Raw genomic sequence first — 8,050 nt, 5'->3', positions numbered from 1 at the left:
TTTATTTTTACATTTTTCGAACTTTTTCGTCGCGCTGTGATGACGTCACAGCGCGCTTTTGTCGAGCGCGATTTTGTCCTACGCGCTTTTGTGGTGGAACCAAAGTTATACTCAATTATCCTGCATTTTATGTATTGTACCTGTGAAGGTTTTTTTTTAAATGAAAACTACTGATAATGAATTGAAATAATAATATTCCAATTATTGGAGATATTAAAGTTGGAATACTACTTCTTGCAACCAGCATAAATCTGATATCTTTATTTTTATGGTTTTTATTCTCTCCCTCTCCCTTGAAGAATCATAATAAAAGTGAATTTATGGAGCAAGCCCCAAAGGGCATAGTGGAATTTGTAGATGTGGATGGATAGGAATAAATAGGCCTTTGCAAATGTGTCAATTTAAAATCATGGAATAAATACCACAAAGGCTGTTGTTCTTTTTATTTACTTTTTCATGTAGCTGGTTTAAAGGTTAAAAGTTTATTGCACTTGTATGCCGCCCTATTCCCGGAGGGACTCAGGGCGGCTAACAAACCGAAGGGGAAGGGAATAATACAGACAAAAACAATAAAAACAAAGAGACAAAATACAAAAACAATTTAAAAACAGCCAACAGCCACACAATTCGAGTGGGGATGGGAACTCATCAGCCCCAGGCCTTTTGGAACAGCCAGGTTTTGACGGTTTTGCGGAAAGCCTGAAGGGTGGAGAGGGTCCGAATCTCCACGGGGAGATCGTTCCAGAGGGCCGGAGCAACCACAGAGAAGGCCCTCCTCCGGGTGGTCAACAAACAACATTGGCTGGCGGATGGAATTCGGAGGAGGCCTAGTCTGTGGGATCTAATAGGTCTTTGGGAGGTAATTGGCAGCAGGCAGTCTCTCAAGTACCCAGGTCCAATACCATGAAGGGCTTTATAAGTGACAACTAGCACCTTGAAGTGTATCCGGAGACCAATAGGCAGCCAGTGCAGCTCGTGGAGGATAGGTGTAATGTGGGTGTACCGAGGTGCACCCACAATCGCTTGTGCGGCTGCATTCTGGACAAGCTGGAGTCTCCGAATGCTCTTCAAGGGCTGCCCCATGTAGAGCGCATTGCAGTAGTCCAGTCTTGAGGTCACAAGGGCGTGAGTGACTGTTGCAAGAGCCTCCCGGTTCAGGTAGGGACGCAATTGGTGCACCAGGCGAACCTGGGCAAATGCCCCCCTGGTCACAGCCGACAAATGATGTTCTAAAGCCAGCTGTGGGTCCAGGAGGACTCCCAAATTACGAACCCTGTTTGAGGGGCATATAATTTCACCCCCCAGCCTGAGAGATGGAATACATGGCCAATTGTTGGGAGGGAAAAACACAAGCCACTCGGTCTTGTCTGGATTGAGTGCAAGCTTGTTTACCCCCATCCAGACCCTAACAGCCTCCAGGCACTGACATATCACGTCAACCGCTTCACTGAGTTGGCACGGGGTGGACAGATACAGCTGTGTATCGTCTGTGTATTGGTCATATTTTATCCCTTCCCGCCGAATGATCTCACCCAGTGGCTTCATGTAGATGTTAAACAGGAGGGGGGACAGAACCGAACCCTGCGGCACCCCATACTTAAGGGGCCTAGGGGTCGATCTCTGCCCTCCAACCAACACCGACTGCGACCTGTCTGAGAGGTAGGAGGAGAACCACCGAAGGACGGTGCCTCCCACCCCCACCTCTCGCAACCGTCGCAGAAGGATACCATGGTCGATGGTATCGAAGGCCGCTGAGAGGTCAAGGAGCACTAGGATGGAGGCATGACCCCCGTCCCTGGCTCTCCAGAGATCATCGGTCAGTGCGACCAAAGCAGTTTCCCTGCTGTAGCCAGGCCTGAATCCAGACTGAAAGGAGTCTAGATAATCGGTTTCATCCAAGGATCGCCGGAGCTGAGAGGCCACCACTTTCTCAACAACCTTCCCAACAAAGGGGAGGTTGGAGACTGGACGATAGTTATTTAGAATGGCTGGATCCAAAGACGGCTTCTTCAGTAGGGGTCTCACCACCGCCGCCTTTAAGGGGGGGGAAAGAACCCCTCCTGAAGGGAGGCGGTAACTATCGCCTGGATCCAGCCCCATGTCACCTCCCTGCTATTTGCAACCAGCCAGGAGGGGCACGGGTCCAGCGCACACGTGGAGGCACTCACTGCTCCCATGGCCTTGTCCACTTCCTCAGGGGTAATAAGTTGAAAATCAATCTATAGATGCCACTCAAGACCCACCCCTGGTACCTCGGCTGGCTCTGCGTAATTGGAATCCAGGTCTGTCCGAAGCCGAGCAACTTTATCTGCGAGAAATTGGACAAATTCCTCAGCTCTACTTCATAAAGGGTTTCCCGCATCCCTCCCTTTCAGGAGGGAGCGGGTTATCCTGAACAAGGCAGCTGGGCGTGACTCAGCGGTTGCAATCAGACCGGCAATATAGGTGTTTTTAGAAGTCCGAATTGCCAGGAGGTAAGCTCTGATGCAGGCTTTTAAGAGTGCTCAGTCTGACTCGGATTTAGTGGACCTCCAGCGGTGCTCTAGGCGTCTCTTTCAGCGTTTCATCTCCCGGAGATCCTCAGTAAACCAAGGAACTCTGCTGGATCCACTGCCTCAGATCGGCCATAAAGGCACAATCCGGTTAAGAGCCTCGGTCGCTGCTGAGTTCCAAGCAGCAACCAAGGTCTCTACCGGACTGTGGACGACAGTATCAGGCACAACGCCAAGCGCCGTCTGAAAGCCCTGAGGGTCCATAAGGCGCCTGGGGTGGAACCACCTAATCGGTTCCTCCTCCCTACAGTGGGGGATTGGCCTCTGAAAATCAAGCCTCAGTAGGAAGTGGTCCGACCATGACAGGGGCAAGATCTCGCTACCCCTCAAACCAAGATCACAACTCCACTGCTCCGAGAGGAATACGAGGTCGAGCGTGTGACCCGCCGAGTGAGTCGGGCCCCGAATTACTTGGGTCAAGCCCATGGCTGTCATGGAAGCCATGAACTCCTGCGCTCCATCAGAGTGCTCGCCGAGCGAAGGCAAATTGAAGTCCCCCAGCACCATAAGCCTGGGGAACTCAACTGCCAGCTCGGCTACTGACTCGAGGAGCGAGGGGAGAGCTGTTGCAACGCTGTTGGGAGGCAGGTACGTTAACAACAAGCCCACTTGACCCCCAAGGTCCAACTTCACCAGCAAGGACTCACACCCGACAAGCTCCGGAGCAGGGATCCTACGAGGAACTAAAGATTCCCGGATAACAATGGCCACTCCCCCACTCCTTTTCTGGGGTTGCGGTTGATGCAGCACCTGAAAACCCTCTGGACACATTTCAGTGAGGGGGACTCCTCCCTCCGGGCCCAACCAGGTTTCAGTAATACATGGCATGTCTGCCCTCTCGTCTAAAATTAGGTCCTGGACGAGGGGAGCCTTGTGAACCACAGACCTGGCATTTAGCGACAACAGCCTCAGACCAGGGTCCTGACTACTCACGCCATCTGGCCTTGGAGTGGGACTAATAGGGCCGGAAGGAGGGATCTCTGTGACGTAGCGAACCCTCCTTCCCCGGTAATGGCTAGCCCTAAAGTCCTCGCTATATCTGCCCCTCCCTGTTATGACCTTAATGTTCTGGCCCACTCCCGGGTCCATGGTCCCTCCCCCCTCCCCCCAGGCCACCACGTTACCCGGCAGGCCCTTTGAATCAGACATTCTAAGGCTGGGATTAGGCAGGGCCCCCTGACACTTCTGCAGAGCACTCAGTGCAGGGATACCCGTTGCAATCCCAGCCTAATCAGACATGCACAATCACACAACCAGCCACTCCCCACGGAACGATTTAAAACACAAAACAAGTTACAATAATAATAGGAATTAAAAGTGGGCACATACATCAGCAATCACACCATACACGCCTCATTCATAAAATTGCGCTGTTGTTAAAAGATGTGCAAATTCAGATAGAGTTTGTGGGTAGGTTCGCCAAGAGTTCATAATGTTTAAACATACTTTTATATTTAGTATCCATTTTCAAGATAAAAACCTTTGCCACTGTTGCTCTACGAGAGTCCTGTAAGGAAATCTTTGCTGAAGACCGGATTTATGGATAAGAAGGTTTAGAATCTAGGCAGGTTTTGTGCATCTAAATCTAAACAGTCTAGTACAGGGGTGTCAAACCTGATTTCATTGAGGGCCACATCAAGGTTGTGCTTAACCTTGGGGGGGGGGCAGGATAGGTGTGGCCTGGATGGGTGTGGCCAGCTTGATGTCACTCGTGTCAGTGGCACCTGTGGTGGCCCGAGTACTCTGCCAGTGAAAACGGGCTCCCAATCTCCATTTTTGGCTGGGATGCAGAGGGTTGCAGGAGGTCATCCCAGCCCAAAATGGAGACTGAGAGCCCATTTTCGCTGGCACAGGCACCACGGGCCGGTCCTTCGCTGTTTTCAGGGCACCCTGTGGGCCAGATCTAAGTACTCTGTGGGCCGAATCCGGCCCATGGGTCTTGAGTTTGACATGTCTGGTCTAGTATATAATAGTGTCTGTAATACCAGAGTCTTTAAGTGATACTTGATTCGAACAGGTTTTGCTTTCTTGAAGAAGAGCCCAGAATTTTGCTTTCGTTGCATGGCAGATAATGAGATGAAATGAACAATATATCGCCTATAGTTGGACATTATTATGTCAGACGGTCAAGGGGATAAATTGGTTCCCAGAGCTGGGAAATGGGTCTTCTGGATGATGACTTGCAGCTTACTCACACAAAATTTCACTGAAGAATAATGAAGGAAATGGGAAAGGGTAGCAAAAGATGATTGGAAACTCTTATAGAGTTCAGTCAGTTTGGTTCTGTGAGGAGAAATTTGTGCCTGAGATCAAAGATGACCCTTTCTCCATTCCTCCCTCCCCCTCTTTTGCTTTCCAGCTTCCAGGCAAATCTTCATGATATGACCTATTCTTTGCCCTTTGAAGGCTGTGGCAATGAGCTCAGCCAGAATGACCTTTCCCAGCCTCTGAAACTTTCTCACAGGGAAGCAGAAATCAACCCAAGGGACCATCTTAGCCCCAGCGTAGCAACTTTCATGGTCCAAAATCAGAAACAATCACTCAACAGCTCACTTATTAGCAGGAGAGCACTAGGGGTCAACAGTGATGTAAGACTCCTGGGGCTTCCTTCCTCCTCCTCCTCAAACCCCACCTCCCCCTTTTGCCTCATTCTTTTAAGCTGCTCAAGAACTCGCAGTTCCATTATTTACTTTCCACATACTTATATATGCTCAGGGACAGGCAGGATCCTTTGTAAAATGGTGCGACCTAACTGGGGATTCATGGCTTTCAAGCAAAGAACTGCAACAATACTGCAGGGATCAAGGGAAGCTTCTAAAAACTGTAGAAGGGAACTCACATCATGCAACAGCTGTGTTATTCAGCAACAGGAACATATTAGGAGCAAACATAGTAGTGGTAACAGTCCAAATTGTTCATAGCATATCATTGACTGCTCATCCCTCCAATTTCTTGCTAGAGGAGATGTTGCAAAGTACTTATAGAACAGCTGGTCTTGCTGTGTGCAGGCACAATGGAGGCAGAGACAAATAAGGGGTTTGGAGTTCAGATAGCCTTTCAAAAAGTCCTCACTCTATATATGACCTGAAGAAGAACCACAAAGGGCAAAAATTAGTTGAGGAAAACAAAAAAAGGAAAAGCTAAAAGTAGAGGTGTGTTTAGCCTAGGTCAGCGATGTCGAACCTTTTTTGGCTCACGTGCCATAAGGGGAGGAGCACAGGGGGGTCGTGCGCAAGCGTGCTACACCCATAATGCAATGTGCGACCCCCCCCCAGTGCACATGCGCGCACGAGAGGCACTCCCCCCATTTTTGGCACGCTTTTTCCCCCTCCCCAGGCTTCAGAAGCTTTATAGGAGCCTGGGGAAGGCAAAAACAGACTCCTCCCCCCCCCCCGGAGGCCCTCTGGAGGCTTCAGGCACATTCAGGAGGCTTCCCTGAAGCCTCCATGGGGCAAAAAATGATCCTACGAGCAAATCCACCCTTCTCCTAGAAAAATGAAATATTCTAGGAAATATTAAAAAGGCAGAATCTTATATTTCCCTGGATGAGAAACAGAGAAATATGTTTTTAGGCAGGAAACAGACTCACCCTTAATAGCCCCCACCATCCTCGATAGTCCACAGCAGATGTCTTACACTTAAGAGTAAGACATCTAGGTCTATTTATAGGTAAGTGCCCTCACCCAAGATTCGGCAAAGGCAGGATTAGCCCTCTACCCATCTCACCACAAGGCACCTGGGAAGATTATATTACCCAGCAAGGCTAAACCAAGCCTGGGATTCAGGACAGCCTACAGAGTTGCCTTTGCATGGCCCCATGGGAGTCTGACATCCAATCAGAATACAAGCTCAAATTCAAAAGCCCAGAGAGGGTATAAAACTCAGACACTCTCAGCACCTCGCCCTTTTTCTTCTTCACCCAACATCTTCAAGGCATGTGATCCTGTCCACTATTAAAACCTTTTTTCCGAGCAACCTCCATGAATCCAGTGTCTTTTTCCCCACTTGGAACTGAACCCAGATGCACATTTCTTCCAACAGTGCTGAGAAGTTTAAAATACAAAACCTTCTTTACTATTGAGCATTATTTGGTTTGTCTCAGCTGCTTCATACATTACATTTCCTTCCTGAAGATATTTACCTGGTCTTTAGATACAGAAACCTCCTTTACTATTGAGCATTATTTGGTTTGTCTCAGCTGCTTCATACATTACATTTCCTTCCTGAAGATATTTACCTGATCTTTAAGATACACAGTAAATAAATACCTTTTGTTCTCAATGTAAATACCTCTTGAAAGTCTAATATAACACATGCATAAGTTACATACAATTCACTTACATGTCATTTGCACAGGATGTGTAAATCAAATAGTTTCAGAAGGTAAAAATTCATCACATTCAGCATGAAAATAGGTTGTTCATTTACTTCTGTTGTATAAGAAAGGACAGTCCTTGTGAACAGAGCTTTGCAGAGCTTTTGCTTGGTTGGAAAGAAAGCCATCATCTTTCTTGTCTGTATGGCATTGTGGTGAGCCTCAAATTGGAAATCAAAAGGATTTAAATATTCAGTATCAGTATCACGGCTAAATGGTATCCCATTTAGTCCCATAGAACTGAGTGTAAACAAATGTGCCTGCTCTTTTCTTGCATAGGTAAAGGTAAAGGTTCCCCTTGCACATATGTGCTAGTCGTTCCCAACTCTAGAGGCCGGTGGTTATCTCCATTTCAAAACCAAAGAGCCAGCGCTGTCCGAAGACGTGTCCATGGTGATGTGGCCGGCATGAATAAATGCCGAAGGAGCAGGGATCACTGTTAGCTTCCCACCAAAGTGGTTCCTATTTTTCTACTTCATTTTTACATCCTTTCAAACTGCTAGGTTGGCAGAAGCTGGGACAAGTAATGGGAGCTCACTCTGTTATGCGGCGCTAGGGATTTGAATCATCGAATTGCCGACCTTTCTGATCAACAAGCTCAGTGTCTTAGCCATTGAGCCACTGCGTCCCTATTTCCCTTGCATAAAATTTGATAATTAATGATTTCAAACCAGTTTTTAAAATTTGGAAATAGTCAAAAAATTGTATTACATGGTAAAACATTTTTAGGAGCCATAGATTGGATTCAAGACAAGGAGAAGTAAAGGATTGCACTCTATTGAAAGGAATATTACAAAGCTTTCCTGACTGGAAATTGCAGGTTTCCTTCCTGTTTATATGGTTGGAAATGCTTGACCCTGTGACCCATCATGTCAACCTTAACTCTTGGTTATGACAAGAGTTATGACTCCCTGTAACTTTATTGGTAATATTTTCACAGGTAACATGCAAATACTTTCTTCCTAAGGCTGAAGAAGTATGTCTCAAGGTCACCAGTCAGTTTGTGTGCTTAAGGCAGGGCTAGAACTGGCAAATCAGTTTTTAATTCAAGACTTTTATCCATTGCATTAAACAAATCTCTGGAAAGATTATAGTCTAAAGCACTAAAAAGTCTTTAAATTGC

This window comes from Thamnophis elegans, chromosome 4 (assembly GCF_009769535.1).
Source record: "Thamnophis elegans isolate rThaEle1 chromosome 4, rThaEle1.pri, whole genome shotgun sequence".
NCBI lineage: Eukaryota > Metazoa > Chordata > Lepidosauria > Squamata > Colubridae > Thamnophis > Thamnophis elegans.
The sequence above is the reverse complement of the archived record's forward strand: the minus strand, read 5'-3'. Positions refer to the sequence as shown.